The sequence below is a fragment of the Pristiophorus japonicus genome, chromosome 10, assembly GCF_044704955.1.
Source record: "Pristiophorus japonicus isolate sPriJap1 chromosome 10, sPriJap1.hap1, whole genome shotgun sequence".
Lineage (NCBI taxonomy): Eukaryota > Metazoa > Chordata > Chondrichthyes > Pristiophoridae > Pristiophorus > Pristiophorus japonicus.
Window position 1 is genome coordinate 107,860,980 of NC_091986.1, and position 24,473 is coordinate 107,885,452.

Sequence of the window (24,473 nt, forward strand, 5' to 3'; positions counted from 1 at the left end):
ACCACATACGCTTTCACAGTGATGAAAGGCGGCAACCAATAAGTGCAATAGAATCTTTGTCACTCAGAATCTGAGTGCAAAATGCAACCAGGGCACCACGAGGGTTAAATTAACAAGTCTTATTAAGCAATGCAGCCTGAGGACATGTTAAAATAAATTCCCCTCCCCCTTTCCAATACAGCCAGTGCTCTTGCTAGCAGCTTTAACATTCCCTGAAAGCCATAATGAGCATCAAACACAGCCTGTTCAGCAGGGCTTGTTAAAGACAGTAACTGGTAGCGAATGACCAGACACACTCAATATTTGAATGCGACAGGATGGGAAGTCACATAGCTCCTCCCTCCAGGCATGCTTTGAGATTACACTGGAAAATCGTATGTTCTCAGTCAATTTATCAATGCGAGTATAGAGTTGTTTTGTACTGAACTTGCACTCAGATCTTTATGAAATGAAACAGTAAAAATACATCAGATGGTTATTTACTGCTAGATATCCAGAAGAGGGAACATTAAAGAAATACCATGTTAGAATTTACAATAAAGATGATTTGCACATGCGTTCCATACTAGGGAAATCAGTGTGAAAGCAAGGTTTATAATTAAAGTAAAGCCAATATGGTATAAGCACTCCATGACAGGTAATCCGTCTCGTGAGCAAGCCCTTCATAAATCATGAGTGCTTTAATGCACATGGTGTGTGAGTGTGCGTGCATGTAACAAGAGAGACTGAGGAACAGACAGAAAGAGAGAAAGAGCGAGGAACAGACATAGAGAGAAAGAGCGAAGAACAGACAGAAAGAGTGAAAGAGCGAGACACACCCACCCACTCTTTCTCCCCCCCCCCCCCAACTGCATGTTCCATTGGTACAGGTATTCCATTGTTCATTCTCTATTGATTTGTTGCAAGATGCAAAGGAATTTCAGTCCTTTTTTTTTATTTTTGTTATTTTTTTAGCAATTTGGAGAATTTAAAGATAATGGTAGAAAAATCTACAAACATTTTGTTATGCTTTGGAAGAGCTATTATACGGACTTTACAATTTTACAAAGAACACAACAGATTTACATTCCTACAGCAATTATAGATTATACCTCAATCTCTATGGCAACACTTTAGGCGGTTCTAAATTGTTACTACAATCATTCAAACTCCCCATGGCGCAACACAAAGCTTCTAATTAGGGATGCTCAAGGTGATCACGTGTACACTGAACTTGAACATTAAAAATGTGTTTCTAGTGCCTCCATTTTCTCAAGTCACAACACAGAACACAATGCTTGCATGAGCAGAAGAGAATTGCCCATTTACTGTGAAACTGAGAAATAACTATGGAACTGCAGAAATCTCTATTTGATGAAAACCTGCAGAGTTCTCAGCATGTTTGAGGGGCTGTGAAATTACCATCATCTCAATTCTTTGAACACTACACCAGAAATTCAGGCACGCCATTTTTGGGTGCGCGTGGTACATTCTCTGCACCACAATGATGAGGCCCACGGCTCCCTAGCTATTGGGCCTTGAGCTTCATTATAATGGATCCTACATGGCACAAAAGCCTGCAGAGATGGGAATTGTGCCAGGAGTGGCGATCGAGTTACATACCTTTTTGGTTGCATGTGATCCTTAGGTTTGGTTTCCCTGAATGCAGTCAACAATGGCACTGGCTGCCTCAAAGCAAACTAAACTTAGAGGCATCCTTTACCCATGTTTCAGACATGGATAAAGGATGCCTCATTTGCTCTTACCCAATATGGTACACGGCACCCTTCCAACCTGAAATGTGCACTTGATTTTTGCCCGCAATATTGGGGTCTTAGTAGTCCAAATAGCACCTGCGTGAAACAATTTCTAGGCATAGATTTTAGAATTTTTTTAGATAAACCATTTTCTCTTGTTCTGTGTCACAGTAATCCTTGCAGTTCAAAAATTGCTGGAACACAATTTTGTTTTTTCTGTTCTAGAAAATATGTAGGTAACATACAACAACAAAAAACATCAGTTCTCAGGGAGATAATACACTAACATACTGAACAATTGTTCTCGTAATAACTACTAGAAGATTTATGTGCAATGAATTTCAAATTACATGCCAGCTGGCTTGCCAATCAACGTACAGAAAAATGCACTATGCATCTCCACCTGTGCTTTCTTCTCAAATATGCAGTATCATGTCTGAAATAATTCCCATTAATTACATACAGCAACAGGTTCAAATGTGTAAATTGCCAACAGCTACTGAACTGAGGCAAATTTTTACCTTCATACAATGTTCAGAAACGATAAATGATACTATAGCTGAATCATACAACTGGATGAATGCGAAATACATGCCGGTCTTATAAAGTGAAGCTTCTTGTCTGTATTTCCATTTTAAAATATAATTGTAATGTGCTCTACAACTTATTGCACACTGGAGAAAATATTCAGACATTTTGCTGTCTTGAGATATGATCAACAAGGCAATACCATAGAGAAATACACTTGAAATTATTGAATACTAAAGTACATAAAAATGTATCTATTAAAACTGTAATGTTAATATTTGCTGTAAAGCTGCAATATTCCATATATTACACAAGTAAGCTCGATGCTAAATGGCATAAAGTTAAACTGTATCGAGAGGTAATGGGTTTTCACTGCTGCAATAGCAGCTCTTGGCCTGGGGAGGATCTACAGCACAACATTCTGCTCTATTCTACACATCTCCACACTAATAGAGAAGCTAGAGAACACTCAATGGATACTTCCAGAATATCACTTTCACCACACAAGTGACAAAAAGGTCACTATTATAAAATGAAAAGCAATCAAAAATGCAGTAACTACAATGCTAGGGTGCTGGACTCTCAGATAGGAAGCTAGAGTTTAAATATTAACTGGCCTTCAATCTTTGGTTCTCTCATGGGGAGAAAAGGTGTCCTACTGAACTGTTCAGGAGCACCTTCTGGTGTAATGACAAAATAGTGGTGGGTATGACCACAGAGTGGATCATTCCATCCTCTCAGAGAAGTAATGCAGCACACGTATGAGGAAAGATGAGAATGTATAATCAATGAAATTTAACCAAGTTTCCATGATAGGGCAAATCATCAGCAGGTAAGTAAAGTTGAAGGCTGGGCTGGTACAGCACTAAACTGGTAAAAATCATTCTAGAGTTTAATCACCAGTCAGTGATGTTTTATGCAAGCCAGATAACCACTTACATTGCATAATTAAGGGGAACGTCAGTGCAAAGAAAAGTGGCTGCACGACAAAGTACTTGTTCCCTTATGTTTCATACAGCTTACATTTTAAAACTTCTCTCAAGGGAATTCTTGTGAATAACTGCTCTGCTGCCATTGGCGAGACTGCGTTTTCATTAATAGTTAGAAGAAAGACAACATTGCTAAGGAGGAGCTGCATGGAGGGTGTCCACCTGGAAACAGTGGCCCAAGAAAACTCATTGTGACTGCTTTAAAAGGCAGACAGTTCCTAATCACCATGGAGATATTGTAATTTAATACTTCCAGACAGACAGCCTCCATGCCGATCCCATCAGCAACACCATTTTTCCACTTCCAGTTAAATAAAAATGCTGTCTGACCAACAGCTGCAGGGCAGTTATTCATTAAAATAATTCAACTAGGAAGACAATGAAAATTTTTTTAATGAATTATATACACAAAGACAAGGAGTTTGAAAGTAGTTGCTCCAACATGAACATTCCCCTTTAATTACTGCAAGCATTACTGCAGTGTTAAGAGAACCTCTGGCACTGTACAATGAAGCATAAAGCAAAAGCACCACAGTATCACTGTGTCACGGAGCTGCCCCTCTTAGCCATTGTTGGAAATCCTAATACACAATGGCAGATTGTCTTTTTTTGTGCACTGATAACTGAACAATTTGTTAAATGTTGCACAATATAAATTCTCCCCAATGAAGTCATTAAAAATATTTACAATACAACTTTTTGAAACTTCACTGTAAACAGCCACATAGATTTTAAAGAACCAATCCTGCTCTTTTTTTCCAAACAGGATTATGAGCCTTTATTTCATTGACAATTTACAGTACTAAGTGAACATTCTATGCCTCTCGGTGTTCAATGCCGCTTCTGGGGAGATTGACTGTAATACTGATTCAGACAAATCCCATCAAAAAAATACTTAACTAAGTAAAGAAAGAACATGTTATCAAGACCTCATTTTCCTCTGTGTAGTAATTTTAGCCACAAAAAGGTGTGTGTAAATTGTAATGCACTATCCAGAGAAAATACCAACAAACTATAAGTTCATATTTGGTGTTGCTCTGGAAAAAGGCTTTGTGATGGTCACTGAGGAGAAACTCATGCAGCTTCCCAGTCAAATCAGAAAGCTGGTATTTTACATTTTTTAGACATGGAATTAATTAGCTTAAAAAGAAGACGTGGTACCTGCAGCACAGCAGTGACAGAGATGAATAGTACTTGTTTTGTGGGAGAGATTAGGGTCAGCTAACATTGATGGGTATATCATAATGGATCACAAAGAGGAGAGGACAGACTGAGATGGCAATAGAGGAACACAGCTCAAGCAGGTACCACCCAAACTAATGAGTCCTGCACAAGAGAGTCAGCTACCTTGGCAGAGTAACAGTGCATGAGGCAGTTCCAGATCAGCAGGGAGGCTATGATTGAGGTGCACCACCTGATCCATGAAAACCTGAAAGGGCAGTCAGCCATCTGTTATGCATAACCAGTAGCAGTGAAGGGGCCACCATTTGTTTCAACTTTATACCACAGGGACCTTCCAAGCACCCACAGTGGCCATGTCAGGAGCCAATCACTTTGTTTGCCTTTTTAACAACTGATGATTTCTTTTCTGCGCCATACTTAGGGCTAGAACCTCCAATTTTGGATTTATCGCCGAAAAATGGGCGTTATTTCTCCCGTGGGCGGTAAAAAAGGGTTTACAGACCGCTGGCTTCTCGCCCACTCTCAAAACACCTAGTTTACATTTTTGAAAATGGGCGTTAACATGACCGATAGCAAATGGGCGGTAGCGTTACATTTTTTGAACTTCTGCCATAAAGTGTGGCCATTCTTAGCAACAGCATGGCAACGCTCGATTCCCGCAATTCAGGAGGTCAAGGGTCACCATGACATGCGCAGAAGAGGAGACAGAGAGGGAGCTCAGAGGGATTGAAGGCGTGGTTGGGTGTGGTGTGGCTGCTTTGGGGGGAAGGAGGGAGACTTTAGAGTTTCACAGCAAGTAGGCAAACAAAAATTAGCTGTTACCAGCCACATATTTGACCGAATTTGCCCTATAATGGAGAGAGAGAAGGAGGTATCACAGCACGCTGTGGAGAGTGATGCTGGAGAGAGCAGTGAGGTGGGAGAGGAGCACATTGGAGGCCACAAAAGAGCCAGGAGGTTCTCGGACAAGTCAAATGCCTCCCTCCTGCAGGAGGTCGAGTTACGCTGGGGTGATTTGACACAGGGAGGGCGTGGGAAGCCCACCCCAAAGGCCTACCAGAGGATATGGACCGAGATAGCAGAGGTGGTCTCGTCAGCGATCAACAAGGTGCGTGAGGGCAACCGATGCCGCAAACGATGGAACGACCTGTGGGATCCACAAGAGTAAGTATTACATTGATTTACATGTACTTATGTGTTTATATAATTTGATTTGTAACAGTCATGAGTGACTAACAGCAGATGTGAGGTCTTGCACTTTTACCAGGAATGTTTTACTCAAAGCCTGCAGTCACGGTGTACGTCTTTAGGTAAAAAATGATAATCATAATTACATCTGTCGGTTATGTGTCGTATCAGTGTCTGTGACAGTACATAGCAATGATATCACGCAATGATCTCATGCCATGTCCTTTTACAGAAGAAGCTATCAACAGTAAGGTCCGTGCAGAGGCGAACGTGTGGGGGACCACCGGTCCTCAGCGACATCACTGATATGGAGGAGCGAGTGCTCGCACTCGTGGGGAAGCACCCCTGGACAGCCACGGTCACATCTGCAGACCCTGAAGTGATGCCTCGTGAGTAAAGCTTACACATTGCGTGATGTAAAGTCAATAGGTGCCACACCAACTCATATCCGAACAATTATATGAGACAGATGATTTCTAAAAGTGTCATAGAAATAATGCTGGCCTAATAAAAATCATTGCAATGCACAATGTATTGATGGTCATGAAATGTGATGTCTGTGATGATTTTGAGAGCGGCGGTGCTTTTGTCGTGTATATGCTGTGTGTAGCGCTGGACTCACCTTGTCACTCTAGCATCCCCTTCTCCTCTAATAATCCCATTTATGTCTTGCAGCTCAGCCAGCAGTGCTGCCCTAGGCAAGGTCACAGAGGCCAGAAGGTGGGGGCACGGGGCAGGAATCGGCGGACGATCCTACTATATCTAGTGCTGAGGAGCTCCGATTGTCGCCCGTCAATTTGCTGGATCAGTTCTCGACGGATGAGAGCGCGGACTTTGAAGAACCTGCATCGCTATGCTCCAGAAACCATTCCACCCCAAGGCTATCTAGTGGTCCTTCGGTCATTCCCACCTCCACTCTGGGGGTGCCTGCCCCAAACTTCTCTCCACAGGGCACCCCATTTGTCCCCAGGACTGCGCCGACCCTGCGGAGGCCTCGTGGATGTGGCAGGTCTGTTCCACGAGCACATGACAGCGGAGAGATGGTACAGTTGTCCAGGAGGACTAGACATTGGTGACCAGCTCATCGAAGCATTGGGGGGTATATCCCGACACCTGGCCACCATGACTGAGTTCATTCCGCACATGGCGGAGTCCCTGGATGCGATAGCCAGGAATACTGCTGCCACAGGCCTCCCAGTGGTCCCCGAGCTCGCCACTCCACCCCTAGGTTCCGCTCCACCACTGCGAACGACAGATGAGATTAAGGACCAAGCTCCTGCTTCTGTATCAGAGAATGTTGCCCCCTTGGCACAACCCCGCTCCCGTACCCGTGCAACCAACGCATCAGTCTTCATCCCCACAATGAGGCACCGCCTGAGGAGCTCCTCAGCCAGGCGCCGTGGAGCGAGGAGGGGAAGGGGTAGAGATGGGGAGGAGAGTGGGGGGGGGGAAGGAAAGTGAGGTGCATGTGCGCAGTTGATATCTCCATCTGGGTGTATGCAATTTGTTGCAATGTATGAGGTCTGGGGACCACGCTCCTGCTTTGCCTTTGTATTCTGTGTTGCTGGACATGTTGACCATGTGATTTATGTCAATGGTGGAAAAAGTGTGGTGTGGACGCAGGTTGGGTGTTATTGTCTGTGATGCTTATGATTTCAGACCAATGTTGGTGTTAAACTTTTGTTATTGAACATAACCTTGTTGCGATTTGTCTCAGATAGCTGGACCATTAACACACTGGTGATTCCTTACCATGAAAGGGTTAAATACAACTTAACATCAATCAACCTAAGCTTTAACTGGCACCAAGCTGATGGGCACCATTGATGTCTGAGCTGCACACACACAGTAGTGTGTCAGCGTTGTCACTGACATCAGCGCTCTTTCCGGCAAATCTTTCCGATATCAGCTCCTCACGTAAGAGTGGTATTTAACAAACGCCAGCCACACCGCTAGAGTTCATCCCAGTTAGTTCCACTTTTTGTGGCCATTTTTTTGAGCAAGCGATATTCTGGGCGATATGTGCGCGAGATGGTTAAATTGACAACGGACGATCTCCATGGACGCTAGTTTGGGTAAATATGCTCTTAACGACAAAAAACAGTGGGCGGGTGTTAATATTGAATCTCGGCATTAATTCCATGTGGAAAGTAACGCTGGGCGATTATTATGGGTGTTGAATTTGCCCATTCTGCTGATTCCGCCCCTAAAAAGTAGGCGGACGGTAATATTTTTTCTCGGCATTAAGCCCATTGGGAAAATAACGCTCGCTTATAAGTCTCCTAAAAAAGCCCATCAGTTTCCATTTTGTGCCAAAATGGGCAATATTTGGGCGTTATACATAATTTCAGCGGTAAAATGGGCGTTAAGTGGGCGTTAAGCATGCAAAAAAAGTGGAGGTTCTAACCCCATGAACAAATTACAGGCGGCTGCAAGATTCGGTGAAAGTGAATTCATTTTACTTTGTGTTTCAGTGCATACATGTATTCTGTTAACTTCGGACTGTTGATTGTTTATGTGGTGTGTGCATGCCTGTTCACTGTGTGATGTCTGTAACACTGTTATGCCACATTTAATGTACCCTTATACTGTACACACCTCATCGGTACACCAGAGGGTGTTGCTGCTGGAGACCAAGGGGTTGCCTGCACACAGCAGGTAACCCAGTATAAAAGGGAACTCACGGCTTGTTGTCGTCACTCAGGAGCTGCAAATAAAGGACTACAGGTCTGCATAGTTTAAGTTTCATACCTTGCCTCGTGGAGTCATTACTAAAGGTGCCTACATACACTACAACTGACGACGGGAATACGAGGTCACGAACTACATGCTCAACATGTATGAACTCAGCAATTTACAGCGGGGCAAGATTGGGATGCTTTTGTGGAAAGATTGGAACACTTCTTTATAGCCAATGACCTGGATGGGGACACACCGGCTACACTACCGAACAAACGCAGGGCCATCCTGCTTAGCAGTTGTGGGCCCACCATCTACGGTCTCGTCAGGGACTTACTAGCCCCGGAGAAGACAACCACCAAGAGCTATGAGCAACTTGTAACAATCATACAGGAACAACTAAAACCGAAAGAAAGCATCCACACAGCCAGGCACCGGTTCTACACTTACCGGCGACCTGAGGGCTAAGAAATTGCCAAGTATGCTGCACACTTAAGAAGACCAGCTGCACCGTGTGATTTTGGCGACCACCTTAATGAAGCACTAAGGGACATATTTTTCATCGGAATCGGCCACGAGAGCCTCCTACACAAATTGCTCTCAGCTGTCATCATGGTCACCCTGCAGAAAGCAATTCAAGTGAGCCAGGCCTATATGGTTTCGGCCGGCGACTCCAGGCGAATACTGACCCAGGACTCTAAACCGGCGAGCACAGTGCAGCGCATGGATACTTCTAAAGGCAGAAATGCTGCCCCGAGTCCCGCAACCCTGAGTCCGCCACATGGGGCGAACCAGATGGCCCCGTGCTGGCGCTGTGGAGGAAACCACAGGGCCCACCAGTGCTGCTACAAAGACTATGCATGCAAAGGCTGCAAAGAGAAAGGGCACCTTCAGAAAATGTGCAGAAAAGGCTGTACTCACCACGTCTCTGATGAGTTGGCTGATCACCGGGGCTCCAACGCAGATGATGATGAAGCTGCTCAAACCCTGGAAGAAGGGTATGGAATCTTTACCTGCTCCACCGGAAGTTCTCAGTGGATAATGGAAGTGGACATCGACAGGATCCCAGTCTCCATGGAGATCGACACAGGGGCGAGCCAGTCTGTGATGAGTCAAATGACCTTTGAAAAAATTTGGATGAATCCTGCCACTCGACCAAAACTGTCTCCTGTCCAGGCAAAGCTGCTCACCTATACCAAAGGTAAAATCAAAATCGTTGGCAGTGTAGATGTCCAGGTCTCCCAGGGTGGCGTGTTGAACAAACTCCCCCTGTGGATTGTAACCGGCGATGGTCCCACACTGCTGGGCAGGAATTGAATGAACCGGGTCCACATCAGGCGATGTGGAAGAAAAGACCACCACAGCCCTCCTGCAGGAAAGCCAGGAAATGGCTGCAGCACCAGCAGCACAAGGGGAAACACTTGTAATCAAAATGGCCGTCACCATGCCACCAGTGAGCATGGAGGAGCAGTATACATGACACCGTGCGGCCAATCGGATTTGAAGGCTCCCTTAAAGGAGACCAGTAACCAAAGAAATTTAAAGAAGAAGTTTCAACTATTTGAGTACACGGACTTTAAAGCTAAAGATGCGATTAAAGGGTGCAAGTATGAAAATGTATGCAATGCAACAATGAATTGTGATGCTGGTTTAACTAATGTGACTAATGATATGAATGTAGGTGTCAGTAAGGTTAAGAACAAGTTTATTATGCTTAACAGTAATGATAGTGATTGTGAAATACCTAATGTAACCATGTCTGTTGAAACCAGGACACCCAAAAGTAATGCAAATGCTAAAATGTATAATGCAGGCTCGACTATGTGTGATCAGAGCCAAGGTGTCATGTATACTGGTAGGACACTGCCAAAGGACACTGGGTCCTACTGGGACCATGCTGATGCCAATGGAATCCCCCTGTGGGAGACCCCCAGGGCCAGCAGGCTACCTGACCATGTAGCCTGGACCTTTGGAACGAATGTGATGCCCCTTGCAGGACACACACACACAGGCAGTGGGAGCAGACCCACTACAGGGACAGTGGTCAATGGGCAGCCCAGCCACCACCAATGGCAACCGACACCAGCCCAGCCCTACAGCCCCTGGCCACCAGAGCCAACACCAGAAGCATGAGGCCAATACCCTCCAGCTTCCCTGGCAAACCCTGGGATGACCTGACCCTCATCCCCAAAGGTGGACAAGGAGCCCACCCAGTCTTATGGCCCTGCCCACCACCCCACAACTACCCACATCACAGTGTATACACACCACCCACTGCTGCCGTGGCTACCTCCCCGAGGGATTCCATAACAGTGACACCCACTTGGTTTGTGTGTGAGGGAGGGGAAACGTACGAGGCCAGCCTCAAGCACAGGGTCACACCTGGCAACCACACAACCCTCACCACAACCTCCCAGAGCCCACCACTGATCACCTCCCCTGGTCATGACAATAAGGATATGAAAAATGCTCAGGGGGGAGTATTGTTGTGTATGCATGCCTGTTCACTGTGTGATGTTTGTAACACTGTTATGCCACATTGAATGTACCCTTATACTGTACACACCTCACCGGTACACCAGAGGGTGCTGCTGCTGGAGACCAAGGGGTTGCCTGCACACGGCAGGTAACCCAGTATAAAAGGGAACTCGCGGCTTGTTGTCGTCACTCAGGAGCTGCAAATAAAGGACTACAGGTCTGCACAGTTTAAGTATCATACCCTGCCTCGTGGAGTCATTACTAAAGGTGTCTACATACACTACAGTTTACATGCCCTATTTCTATGTGCTCTCCTTGTTTAAGGAATACCACTGGTGGGTAGTTAGATACCTATATCTGAAAGTAACATTGATGCACGCATGCAAATGTAACACTGTACCACTCCATATATGTCCATATACCCTCAGTTATCTCTCAGAAAGTATCTACAAGGTCTCAGAATCCCTCCCTTTTGGTTGCCTGTAAAAGTGCTCCAACTGATTTTGAGCCAGTCATGACCGCATCTTGGCATTTTGACTTCAAAAACCTCTTTTGCACCTTTGGTAACATTTATAAGAGATGAATATAGTCCATGTAAAAGTGGATCACTCAGTGTCATACCCTCATGACCCAAACAACTTCTCACTACAATGTGCAATGATGCAAGTGAGTCAATATGGGACTTCTACTGTAGAACAAAAACAGTCCCACTTACACCTGCATCCACATGTAAGTCAAGAGGAGCAAACAGCATGCTCCTGCCCTACACCACCTAGCCCCTTAACTACCTCTACTAATGGTACCTCTTCTTCACCAGTACTCAGTGATTCACCCTTTGCTCCCTTCTCAACATCAGTCTCAAAATTTCCTGTTGTATGTATCTTTACTGGTGCCTATTTAAAGTGGTGGTGATGATGATTGGCGCACTTCTGGTTTAGCTTGAAATTGACAACATTGTTCTTAATCTGTAAAGATGTAACATGGCACATTATTAATAAATAAGCACCAATCCATTTGGCTGCTATATTCTCATTACATGCACTATTATGTGCTTGTGCAAATAATCTGTGTATGATGAGTTCTATACTGTTCTTCAAACTCCAAAATGTTCCTCTCTCTCCCCAAGTTCTCCCTCAAGACCAGGTGAAGTGAGATTAGAGGGCAGGAATAATTTGAACTGAAACACACACATACTTTAGTCCCCATCTTAAAATCTTGCAGTCGTGTAATATAAAAATATGCACATTATATAGTCTTATATCCACATTTATAATAGGTAAACTTGTGATACACCCTCTTACCAGTGTGGGACTGCAGTACCTCCACTAGGGGCAGGGTGTAATTGCAGCAAAGCAAGCTAAAGAGAGGCAATTTCCATTATAAATGTGGACATAAGAATTTATATGAGGGAAGTTGACAGGAAGTATGTGCAAGTGCAATTTTAATATAATCGACAATTTGCATCACTATATTTTCAGCTATATATGGGTATGGGTATGGCTCTACATGCCCATCTTTTCCAGCACTTTATGTTTGAATCCCTTCAATCTGGTTTCACCCCTGCCAAAGTACTGAAATGGCTCTCATCAAAGTCACAAACTACATCCTTTGTGACTGTGACAAAGGTAAACTATCCCTCCTCGTACTTCTCGACCTGTCTGCAGCCTTTGACACAGTTGACCATTCCATCCTCCTCCAATGCCTCTCCACCATTGTCCAGTTGGGTGGAACTGCACTCACCTAGTTCCATTCTTATCTATCCAATCTTAGACAGAGAATCAGCTGCAATGGCTTTTCATCCCTCTCCCACATCGTTACCTCTGGGGTCCCCCAAGTATCTATCCTTGGCTGCCTCCTATTTCTCATCAATATGCTGTCCCTTGGTGACATCATCTGAAAACACAGCACCAGTTTCCACATGTACACTGATGACACCCAGCTCTACCTTAGCACCATTTCTCTGGACCCCTCCACGATTTCTAAATTGTCAGACTGCTTGTCCGACATCCAGTACTGCATGAGCAGAAATTTTCTTCAATTATATATTGGGATGACTGAAGCCAGCGTCTTTGATCCCCGCCACAAACTCCATTCCCTAGACACTGACTCCATCCCTCTCTCTAGCATTTGTCTGAGGTTGAACCAGACTGTTCGCAACCTCAGTGTCATATTTGACCCTGAAATGAGCTACCGACCACATAGCCACAGCACAACTAAAACCGTCTATTTCCTCCTCCATAACATCACCCGTCTCCGCCCCTGCCTCAGCGCATCTGCTGCTGAAACCCTCATCTATGCCTTTGTTACCTCTAGACTTGACTACTCAAACTGGCACTCCTGGCTGGCCTCCCACATGCTACCCTAGGTAAACTTGAGATCATCCAAAACTCGCCTGCCCGTGTCCTAACTCGCACCAAGTCCCGATCACCCATCACCCCTGTGCTCACTGACCTACACTGGATCCCGGTTAAGCAACACCTCGATTTCAAAATACTCATCCTTGTTTACAAATCTCTCCATGGCCTCGCCTCTGCCTACCTCTTCAGCCTCGCAACTACCACCGCCTCCCCGCAGTCTCCCACCCCCACCCCGAGAGATCTGTGCTCCTCAAATTCTGCCCTCTTTAGCATTCCTGATTACAATTGCTCAACCATCGCTGGCCGTGCCTTCAGCTGCCTAGGCCCTAAGCTCTGGAATTCCCTCCCAAAACTTCTCTGCCTTTCTAGCTCTCTTTCCTCCTTTAAGACGCTGCTTAAAACCTATATTTTTGACCAAGCTTTTGGTCATCTGCCGTAATTTCTTCTTAGAAACATAGAAAATAGATGCAGGAGTAGGCCATCCAGCCCTTTGAGCCTGCACCACCATTCAATAAGATCATGGCTGATCATTCCTTCAGTGCCCCTTTCCTGCTTTCTCTCCATACTCCTTGATCCCTTTAGCCGCAAGGGCCATATCTAACTCCCTCTTGAATATATCCAATGAACTAGCATCAACAACTCTCTGCGGCAGGGAATTCCACAGGTTAACAACTCTCTGAGTGAAGACGTTTCTCCTCATCTCAGTCCTAAATGGCCTGCCCCTTATCCTAAGACTGTGTCCCCTGGTTCTGGACGTCCCCAACATCAGAAACATTCTTCCCGCATCTAACCTGCCAATCCAGTCAGAATCTTATATGTTTCTGAGATCCCCGCTCATCCTTCTAAACTCCAGTGTATAAAGGCCCAGTTGATCCAGTCTCTCCTCATATGTCAGTCTGGCCATCCCAGGAATCAGTCTGGTGAACCTTCGCTGCACTCCCTCAATAGCAAGAACGTCCTTCCTCAGATTAGGAGACCAAAATTGAACACAATATTCCAGGTGGGGCCTCACCAAGGCCCTGTACAACTGCAGTAAGACATCCCTGTTCCTATACTCAAATCCCCTTGCAAGAAGGCCAACATACCATTTGCCTTCTTCACCGCCTGCTGTACCTGCATGCCAACCTTATGTGGCTCCGTGTCAAATTTTTGTCTTATAACACTCGTGAAGCGTCGAGACATTTTACTACATTAAAGACGCTATATAAATATAAGTTCTTGTTGTTCTTGTTGTATTGTAACATATTTGCAACATCCTTTCTAAAGTTTCTCCATCAGATTTCTTTTGCTCTATCTTTAATATTTCCTACTTTCTTTGATGTCCTGTGCTCCAACTTTATAGTAATATTACAGGCAATTTACTTGTGTTGCTTTCAATTTAGTATACAGGTGCAGCACCTAAAATTTGGAACCCTAGGGATCGAGGCCATTCCGGTCGCTTGACATTCTAATTCTCTGCCCAGTCCCTTCTCTGACCTCGGCCTCCTACACTGTTCTAATGAAGCTAAATGGAATCTCGAAAAACAGCATCTCATCTTTCAATTAAGCACTTTACAGCCTTCCAGACTCAACACAGTTCAACAATTTCAGATCATAACCACTGCTCCCATTGTTTTTGGAAAGCAGTTGCTGGTAATGATTCTGCTTTTGTCATTTTCTAGACCCATCTTTTGTTTCTTTAATTGTCCCATTACCGTCCCCTTTTGCCTTGCACCATCATCTCTTTTGCGATATAATCTCTCCTGCCTTCCATCCTCTCACAGACTTTCCCTTTTGTTCTTTCCTCCACTTGCTATCTCCCTGCCTCTGTAGTTGCTTAAAACCTATTAACTTTTCCCAGTTCTGATGAAAGGTCATCGATCTGAAATGTTAACCGTTTCTCTCTCCACAGATGCTGCCTTACCTGCTGAGCATTTCCAGCATTTTCTGTTTTTATTTCAGATTTCCAGCATCCGCAGTATTTTGCTTTAATATTAAATTAAAGCCTTGCCTTTGTGGTCATGCAATTTCTTCGGAGATCATGTTGACTTTATCTGTGACTTCCTATCATGTTAATTATTTTCTTTGCATTTTGGGGGGGGGCTATACTTTCCCAGCAAAGATTCACTTACCATTTGAGTGGTGACCAACGAATCTGGAAGCTGGTCTGTAAAGATTCCTTGAACAGCTCCTTTATGTGTTTTAAACAGTAGATTTGCCAAATCATAACATTAGTACACGGAAAGGAAGATTCTACTCTTTTTGCTACTGGATTAATTGTAGTTAGTACTGCAAATTTTCTTTCTACATCGTGAAACTTTAAATGCTGTTCTTTCTTCTCCCACTGCTAACCCCACTACAATAGTAACATGAAACCAGAGCTACTGCATAAGAAAACATATTCAGTCATGAAAAGATTTCTTTTCAATCTGGAATGGTGCTATTTGAATTTATTTTATACAAGTACCATTTCTAGAAGGAAGGAAGGAAATTGACTTTAAAACTATCAGTACTATTTTAGCCTTTGTTCAAGGCATTTCTGGAGCACTCCACAATGGCACCACCATATAAGCACACTGAATTTATCTAATTACCATTTATACAACCCCGCAAAGATACTTCAATCCTATCGCACCTCTTTAACAACTGAATTTATTGCATCCTTCTCCACAACATTACTAATAGTGAACACTTAGCCAATTCATTGGAAAAGTGGGCACGTGCTATTTGGAAGTCTCTAATTGTACAGTAACTATAGCATCTGTTAAATCACCTCCAGCCCAGACTGTCTCAAACTGTAAAGTTAAAACCTCAGGGTACTGGAAATTAAAATCATTCAGCATGTGTTAAACTTGTACATTTTCATTGAATCTCTGTTTATTAAACTGCAAGGACAAATTGTAAAACAGGTACTAGTTTAGAGCAGTGCAAGGCAATGCAAGATGTTCTGCACACCAACACCTACATGCAGTTACATTTTAAAGAGCTGGTGGGACAATAGGCAATTTGCTAATGTTAAAAAGGTGATAAAATAAAGTGTCCTGGGCAAATTGCAGCTATGCCACAATTGATATAAATCTAAAGCAAGGTTGGATAACCTTTTTTTAAGTAGAGATCTGCTTTCCTAAATTCAATTTGAACATCTTTGTACCAGTATTATGCTCCACAAGAAAAGAGTAGACTTGAGTCAGCTGCACCAGTTGTACAGGTGCTGATGGAAATTGGAGATCTTTTGCATCCAGTTCTTTTTGCCTGTGATTTTCCATGCTGCAGTGAGTGTATAGATTTTGTGTTGTAACTTCATTAAGGCTGCAGAATGTATGTAAAAATATTGAAATAAATACCTGACAAAAGTTTCCAGAATTCAATTTTTTCCTCCACATAGCCCACTTGAATGGGGGCAAAGGAAGCTCAATGTGCGATGGCATGCTACCTAACCACTAAATGCACTGATGAGAGGCTGGCAAGTCTACGGGGAGGGAAGGCAGAAAAAGCTGCTGATGTTTAATATTAGTATCAATTTTCAGAGGGGCTCAATTCTCAACTATGAAGGAATATTTGCAGATAGTAGATTGCGATATGCTGGTGGTCAAAAATATTTGTGGTAAGAAAAATGGAGGTTGCTAGATCTATACTATGGACAGCAACAGTTTGCATGTGCCTTGGATAAAAAGTAGCTTAACTGAGAGTTTCACTGGAAAAATAATTTTAAAATATTTCACTAGGTATAAATAAAGCAATTGTAAAAATGTAGGGATAGTTATATAATACAGATGAGGATCACTAAATATGTGGATAGAAATACCAAAAAGGTAATGGAATATAGGATTGTGAAGATTAAGCTTTCCCACCTATCTTTCTATCATCAGCAAATTTGAATACATTACATTCGGTCCCTTCATCCAAGTCATTAATATAAATTATAAATAGATGAGGCCCCAGCACTGATCCCTGTGGCACCCCACTAGTTACAATTTGTCAACATGAAAATGACCCCCTTATCCTGACTCTCTGTTTTCTGTTTGGCAAACCTCTATCCACGCTAATATATTACCCCCAACCCCGTGAGCTCTTATCTTGTGCAGTAACCTTTTATGTACCCACCAAAGGTCACAGAGCAAGAGCTTATAATCATTGAAGGTCCACAAGCAGTGTGAAGCAGTGTTTGGGAACATAATTAAGATTTAAGGATGCATTGCGAGCAGCAAGATAGATGTATATGGATTGAGTTGAAAGGAAGGGATGCATCACCCTAATAGGGCTATACTATAGACCACCAAATAGTGGAAGGGAATTGGAGGAAGAAATATATAGACAAATCTACAATGTGAATAGTAGGCACAGAATAATCATGGGAGATTTCAACTACCCCAAATAAACTGGCAAGAAGTCACAAAAGGAGAAAAACAAATTGAATTTTTACAGTGTATACAGGATTTCTTTCTCGCTCAGTAAGCAAGAAGTCCAACAAAAAAGAATCACTGCTAAATCTTGTAATGGATAATGAACCGTAACAGATAGGAGAAGTAAGACTACGAGAGCATCTTAGTAGCAGTGATCACAACATCGTAAGGTTCAAGATTAAGATCGAGAGTGACATAAGTAGGACAAAGACCAATGTAATAGATTGGAAAAGAATAATAAGGGAATGAGGGTGGAAATAAAGATGGTAAACTGGGAGAAAATTTCGAAAAAAAATAACAGTGGGAACTCAATATAGTTCAAGAGAAATGTATTCCACTAAAAGCCATAAAACAAGCCAGATAATTATGGGGCATTGTAGATGATAAAAAAACTAAGGGAAAATTTAATCTAAAGAAAAATACATAAAAGAAATACTTAGATGTAAAATGAGAGGACAAAAGGGAATACGAAGAACATCGGAGAGGTTTTTTAAAAAAAACTATCAGGAAGGCAAAAAGAAATTACAAAATCAAATTAAATGGGAATATAAAAAGAAATAATAAAGTGTTCTATAGACACATAGGACTAGAAATTCGGTATCGCCCATTTTGAGGTGGTAAGCCTGCCTGGTCAGCAAGTTCAGTGTCTTCGGAAAGTTAGCGTGGTCTACCGCGAAATGCTGTTTCAACATCCCAAGAGGGAAATGGAGCAGTAAATCTGGCGTTGCACAATTCTCTGCGGGCGGTGTAGCCGAAAATCGTTGTGCTAACTTCCTAGAGCGAATGTGGATGAGGCGATGGTCGTTAGATATTCCGGCACAATGCGTTTCTTAAAGGGGAGGTAAGATGTCTCTGCGTACGTGCTGACTGACTATCGCAGTCCTTTCAGAGCGGCAACATGGCTGAGGGTGGAGTTCGGCAGCGTGCCCACCGCTTTTCAAGCGTGGCCCTAGAGGTTTTAATAGAGTCTGTGGAGAGGTGAAGGGATGCCCTGCAGCCAGAGAGTGGCAGGAAGCCACAGCCAAGAGTTGTTAAGAAGTCCTTGGAGGGAGGTGGCATGGCAAGGCGCACAGTGCCCAGAACTGCAACACAATGTCGCAAGAAGTTGAACGACCTCACTCGGGTTGTCAGGGTGAGTACCCTTTGCATTAACCTTACAATACCATAATGTGAACCTCACTGTCTCACACAATGTACAGTCTGTGAAGTACCTGCTCCTTCCGTGGTGTCCCTACACCGTACTACAAACTCACACGAGGCATGTACTGTAGACACAGTCACTACGTGACCTTAACCTTTATTCCCAGGACCAAGGAGTGCTGGCCCTGGGTGGGACCTCCCCTTTTATACATGGAAACCCAGGTGAGGAATGTCTCCCACAAGTTCACCCCCTGTGGTCAGGGTGTGCATTTCTAGGGTATAAGTACAGTGTACAGGAGTTGCATGAAGATTACAGTTACATGAAGATTACCATTGCATGATGGTGACATACATGACATCACCTCCCTCCTTAAGTCTTTTTGTGTCTAAGGTTAAGTCTTTCAGGTGGTCGACGCTCTCTCGTGGAGCGCCGCAGTTGTGGCTCTGGTGGCTGAGCCTCGGCATGCGTCTCTGTCACCTGAGGTGATTTCGGCCTGTCCGCAGGGACTGTGTATGCTGTGGATTGCCCTCGTTGCTCGTCCACTGGCAGTGGTGTGGGTGACATCTCATGCTCTTCTTCAGGTTCCTCCGTGTCGATGCTGAACCTTTTCTTTACTTGGTCCAAGTGTTTGTGGCATATCTGCCCATTGTTTAGTCTGACCACTATGACCCTATTCCCTTCTTTGCCAATTATTGTGCCCTCAAGCCACTTGGGTCCCAAAGCATGGTCAAGAACAAATACCGGGTCATCCATTTCTATACAACTCCCCCTTGAGTTTCGATCGTGAATCTCGGTTTGGGACTGTCACTTGCCCTCGACAATGTCTGCCAGGGCTGGGTGAATGAGGGACAGCCGCGTTTTAAGCGTGCGTTTCATGAGGAGTTCCGCTGGCGGGGCTCCCGTGAGCGAGACCTGTAGGCCAGAAGGGAGGGTCCTTGGATACGTAGCCCTGTTTTAATGACTTGGATCGCACATTCCGCCTGGCCATTGGAAGCCGGCATGAACGGCGCTGTCCGGACGTGTTTGATACCATTGCCCGACATAAACTCCTGGAACTCATAGCTGGTGAAACACGGGCCATTGTCGCTGACCAAAATATCCGGCAAGCCGTGGGTCGGGAAAATCGTACGCAGACTCTCCACAGTGATGGATGTCGTGCACGAGTTTAATATGATGCACTCGATCCATTTCAAGTATGCATCGACAACGATCAGGAACATTTTTCCCATGAGCGGCCCCGCATAGTCTGCGTGAATACGTGACCATGGCCTGGTGGGCCAGGGCCACGGGCTGAGTGGGACCTCCCTGGGGGCATTGCCCAGCTGGGCACACGTCGTGCACCTGCGAACCCAGTGTTCCAGGTCTGAGTCAATCCCCGGCCACCATACATGTGACCAGGCAATGCCCTTCATTAACACGATGCCAGGGTGCTCGGTGTGGAGTTTCCTGATGAATGCTTCCCTGCCTTTCTGGGGTATGACTACCCGGCTGCCCTATAGCAGGCAGTAAACTCAATCTTCCATCTCTGAAATGGTCTGACCTCCTCGGGGCACGCCCTGTGTGTGGGCGCCCAATCCCCAGTCAGGACACATTTCTTTATCTTGGATAGGAGGGGAGTCTCTGTTGGTCCAGAGTTTGATCTGGCGGGCAGTGATGGGGGAGCCTGCGATATCAAAAGCGTTAACAGCCATGACCATCTCAGCGCTTTACTCCGCTGCCCCCTCGGTGGTGGCCAGTGGTGCCTGCTGTGCGCGTCAGCGCAATTTTCGGTGCCTGGCCGGTGCCGTATGGTGTAGTCATACGCAGCCAGCGTGAGAGTCCATCGCTGTATGCGAGCTGACGCATTGGCATTAACAGCCTTGCTGTTGGACAACAGGGATGTTAATGGCTTGTGGTCCGTTTCAAGCTCGAACCGTCTACCGAAAAGGTACTGGTACATCTTTTTCACATCATAAACACAAGCGAGTGCTTCCTTTTCGACCATGCCATATCCACGCTCTGCCTGGGAGAGTGACCTGGAGGCATAAGCCACCAGTTGGAGTCGGCCATCGTCATTACCCTGCTGCAACACACACCCAACCCTGTAGGGCGATGCATCGCACGTTAAAACCAGGTTTTTTTTGCAAGGGTCATACAAAGTCAACAGTTTGTTAGAACACAGCAGGTTCCTCGCCTTATTGAAAGCCCGTTCTTGACAGTCCCCCAAAGCCATTCACAACCTTTACGCAGGAGCATGTGTAACAGCTCCAACAATGTGCTTAAGTTCGGCAGAAAGTTCCCGAAATAGTTCAAAAGTCCCAGGAATGATCTCAACTCCGACGTGTTGCTGGGCCTGGGCGCCCGGCGGATCGCCTCCGTTTTTGATTCAGTGGGCCGGATCCCGTCTGCGGCAACCCTCCTGCCCAAAAACTCGACCTCTGGGGCCAAAAACACACACTTGGCCTTTTGTCAGCCGCAAGCCTACCCGGTCCAGTTGGCGTAGCACCTCCTCCAGGTTGTGGAGGTGTTCCTCGGTGTCTCGACCCGTTATAAGATGTTGTCTTGGAATACGATTGTTCCAGGAATGGATCTGAGCAAGCTTTCCATGTTCCGCTGAAAGATAGCTGCCGCCGAACGAATGCCAAACGAACACCTGTTGTAGATAAATAATCCTTTGTGCGTCATGACGGTGGTCAGAAGCTTGGATTCTTCAGCCAGTTCCTGGGTCATGTAGGCCGAAGTGAGGTCCAGCTTCGTGAACAGCTTGCCATCTGCCAGCGTGGCAAAAAGGTCCTTCGCTCTCTGGAGCGGGTGTTGGTCTTGCAGTGACACTCGGTTGATGGTGGCTTTGTAGTCGCCACAAATCCTGACCGAGCCATCTGCTTTAAGGACAGAAACGATGGGACTTGCCCAGTCACTGAATTCAATGGCCGAAATTATGCCCTCTCTGAGCAGCCTGTCCAATTCACTTTCAATTTTCTCACGCATCACATACGGCACCGCTCTGGCTTTGTGGTGCACTGGTCTGGCGTCCGGAGTGATGCGTATCACTATTTTAGTACTCTTGAACGTTCCGACACCGGGTTGAAACAGTAACCCGAATTTTTGTAGGACTTGTGAGCATAAACTTTGCTCCACAGATGAAATGGCGTGCACATCCCCCCATTTCCAATTCATCTCGGCTAGCCAACTCCTCCCCAAGAGCGCGGGGCCATTCCCCGGGACGATCCGGAGTGGCAGCCGATTCTGTGACCCATTATGTGTTACCACCTAGTTTGCACTGCCTAGCACTGGGATGATTTCTTTGGTGTACGTCCTTAGCTGCGTGTCAATGCGTTCCAGTTTGGGCCTGCTAGCTCTGTGTGGCCACAGTCTCTCAAATTGTTGGGCGTTCATAAGTGACTGGCTAGCTCCCGTATCCAGCTCCATGCACACCGGGATGCCATTCAATAAAACTTTCATCATCATGGGTGGTGTTTTAGTATATGAGCTGTGGACTTCAGCCATGCGAACCCGCTGAACTTCAGCATCCATGGCTTTTCCCCAGGCATCATCCTGCATTGCAGACCCCTAGTCTGATTCCTCTGTCTCGCAGATTAGCCTCACCACAGCCTTTTGTGCACATCCTTGCCAAGTGTCCACTGACGTTACAAATCCTGCAGGTATATTGCTGGAACCTGCAACTTTTCGCAGTATGTCTACCCACGCATCTCCAGCATGAGCTGAGATTGTTGTTAACAAAAGGACTGTTACTAGGCATTCCTCTCTGATTGCCCATTTGGTTGTTTCTAAGCACTCTGATAGTGGGTGTTAATGCTCTTGTGTTAGCGGGACGCATTGTTCCTCGAGATGGCGTGAATTGTCGATCCCCTTTCCATTGTTCCTGTTGCGGACCCACCCTAGTGTCTGTTGCTGCCTGGGCAGTTTCGAAATGCCCCTGCCTGCCTGCGGGGTCCCTGGCCGCGTTCACAATGTTAACTCCCTGGTCCATCACCGCGTTGGGACCAGGGTTGCGCGTGTAAATTAGCTTGGTCTCCTCTTCCCTTGCCATGAAGATCTGAGCTATCAACGCCGCCCCTTCTAAAGTCAAGTCCTTGGCCTCTATGAGCTTGCTGAAAATCCTGGCATGATTAATGCCCTCAATGAAAATGTCCCTTAACATCTCCCCCCTACAGGCGTCTGTGAACTTAGAGACTGGCCAAGCGCCGCAGGTCCGCAACGAAGTCTGAGATGTACTGACCCTCCTGACGCCGGTGTGTGTAGAACCGGTGCCAGGCCATGTGTACGCTACTCGCCGGCTTCAGATGCTCACTGATCAGATGGCTGAGCTCTTTAAAAGGTCTTATCCGCTGGCTTTTGGGGTGCGAGCAGGTCTTTCATCAACGCATATGTCTGAGGTACGCAGCTGGTCAGTTGATGCGCCCTCCGCTTGTCAGCCGCTGTTGCTCCCAGCCAGTCCTTCGTGACAAAGCTCAATTGGAGTCTTTCCACAAAGTCGTCCCAGTCCTCACCCACACAGTAACGTTCCTCTGTGCTACCGGTGGCCATCCTCGTGGTTCAGTGATTTCCATTTCTCGTCGCCAAATGTGTTGTCCCTGCACCGTACTACAAACTCACACGAGGCATGTACTGTAGACACAGTCACTACGTGATCTTAACCTTTATTCCCAGGATCAAGGAGTGCTGACCCTGGGTGGGACCTCCCCTTTTATACCTGGAAACCCAGGCGAGGAGTGTCTCCCACAAGTTAACCCCCGGTGGTCAGGGTGTGCATTTCTAGGGTATAAGTACAGTGTACAGGAGTTGCATGAAGATTTCAGTTACATGAAGATTACCGTTGCATGATGGTTACATACATGACACCTTCAGTATATGTATCAGCCCATGCTCGTCATTACTGAAGAGAGCTGGAAAGCTCCGCTTCTATTCAGCAGCCATACCATGGGCCTCCCTGCATAGCTCTCCTTCTTGGTCCCTACTCAGTCTCACACCTCCTTTTACTACCTTTTCACTCTTTATATGCATTTGGAAAACTTTAGCCTTACCCTTAATCTTAACTGGTAGCCCCCAAATCCCACCATTCACACAGCCACTCTGCTCAGCTATTGAGTGTGAAATGGACATCTGCAGACTTGCAGACATTAGCAGCTATTCAACTATGCAAGGCACATCTGCCAGACGATTAGCTGCACACTTACTCAGACGTTCTTCTGTTTGGTATTGCAGGCGAAACTCACTCACAACCAGCGAGAGCAAATGCGGACCGGAGGAGGGAAACCTGACCTCCACACCCTCACGGATTTGGAAGTGTGAATGGCCACCCTCGTGGGCACACAAGTGAGTGCGGTAGCGGTCGGGTAAGCTGAACCCCCTCGGGACAGTGACAAGTATGTTCATCCCCTTTCCCTCTTCTATGCGACTATTTATCCCTGAAACCACATGCCTTTCCCACTTTACATGTAACTGTCGTATGTCTTCTCCTTGTTCCCTTCCTGCACCTCCCCTGCAGCTAACCACACTTCTGTTGCTTTATGCTTACAGATAATGAGCCAGAAATGCAACAGCCTGTCCGTGAGCCATCCACTTCCAGCGATGGGGGAGATGAGGAAGAAAGAGACGACAGTTCTGCAGCAGTCCGGCAGGACCCAGCTTCTGCACAGTAGGGATACTACCTCGGTTAATGAGCTGATCGTTCTGGGCTTTGAGGAGCCTGATGTTCATGGACCCAGTGGCATGCAGCAACACCAAGCACGAAGGGAAGCTTGGGTGCCAGCTACCCAGAGGGTAAGTCGGCGCCGGATCCTGTTGAGCGTAACTCAGATGCGAACCTGGAT

General features: G+C 45.6%; 1 protein-coding gene across 1 annotated transcript in view; it reads right to left on the reverse strand.

Moving 5' to 3' along the window:
• Positions 1-24,473, reverse strand: part of LOC139275058 (protocadherin Fat 3-like) — a 941,319-nt gene that overhangs the window by 849,502 nt on the left and 67,344 nt on the right. The gene's annotated exons all lie outside the window — the stretch shown is intronic.